This window comes from Arachis duranensis, chromosome 3 (genome assembly GCF_000817695.3).
Source record: "Arachis duranensis cultivar V14167 chromosome 3, aradu.V14167.gnm2.J7QH, whole genome shotgun sequence".
NCBI classification, from domain to species: Eukaryota; Viridiplantae; Streptophyta; class Magnoliopsida; order Fabales; family Fabaceae; genus Arachis; species Arachis duranensis.
In genome coordinates, this window is record NC_029774.3 from 23876120 (window position 1) to 23877565 (window position 1446).

A 1446-nucleotide genomic window follows, 5' to 3' on the forward strand; every position below is an offset into this window, starting at 1 on the left:
TATCGAACGGCTTACAAGACACCGATCGGCATGAGCCCCTTTCGGCTTGTATATGGTAAAGCATGTCACTTACCGGTGGAGATTGAACACAAAGCCTATTGGGCCGTAAAGGAGTGTAATATGAGCTTGGGTGGAGCCGGAGTAGAGAGAAAGCTTCAATTAGCGGAATTGGAATGCTTAAGATTAGAAGCTTATGACAACTCTAGACTTTACAAGGAAAAGATGAAAGCCATCCATGACAAGAACATTAGGAGAAGAGAATTCCGACCCGGTGATCTCGTTCTCCTTTACAACTCAAGATTGAGATTACTACCCGGAAAGCTTAGATCAAGGTGGGATGGACCCTACCAAGTGGAGAAAGTAGAACCTTATGGGGTCTACCACTTGCGCCACCCAACAAGCCCAGACATCTTCAAGGTAAACGGGCACCGTCTCAAATTGTATCATGGTGAGCAAAGAAAGAACTCCAACGAATTTGAAGTGTTCCTCTTGAGGGATGCAACTCTTGAAGCCAAGGAATTTGAAGTGTTCCTCTTGAGGGATGCATCTCTTGAACAAGAACTTTGAGTTAGAGAGAGTCCAACTTAAGGACGGTAAACAAAAGTGCTAGGTGGGAGACACCCCACCATGGTAAGATCTTCCTTTGTACATAGCCATTGAATTCTTCTTTGATTGACACTTGCTTGACACTTGCCTTCATGTTTAGTACCTAGGTAATAGAAGTAGTTGTAGTTAGATTTCAATTCTAATTTTGCTTCATTTGTTGAGTTCATTTGGTAGTATCAAGTTGAAACATCCTTCTATAGTGCTTAAGTGGCTGTTTAGATGGGTTGGAATGCTACAAGTGGTGCAACAACATGCAAACTTTGGAAAAGGCACCCTTCTGCGCGTGCGCGCACCTGGCGCGCGCGTGTCTTTGAAGCAATGGTCGACCATCCGCGCGGATGCGCACCGTGCGCGGACGCGTGGATCGCCAAAAGCGACCCTCCATACATTTTCCAGAGAGTTGAGCCCACCCTACGCCAGCCCAATGCGTGAGGCACAGGCCAACCACGCGTGCGCACACATGGCGCGTACGCACGCTTTAACAAATATGCAGGTCGACGCGCTAGCGCACTGTGCGCGCGTGCGCCGATTACCCTTGTGCACTCCTGGCACATATTCCAGAGAGTTAGGCCACTCTCAGGCCTGCACTAAGCCACAAGCCCAAAACCTCTGCCGCGTGCGCGCACCTGGCGCGCACGCGTCCATACACTGCGAGCACAACATGCGCGCGCGCCACATAGCCGCGCACGCGCCCTTTGATCCTGCACTCCTCCCTGAGCCACTTCACAGAGAGTTGAGCCCTCTCCAGGCCCTTCTCATGCTTGGGGCACAACCGCGTTGACGCGTACGCGCACCGTGCGCGCGCGCGCCAAAGGCCCTGAAGCAATCTCTGGTACTGCG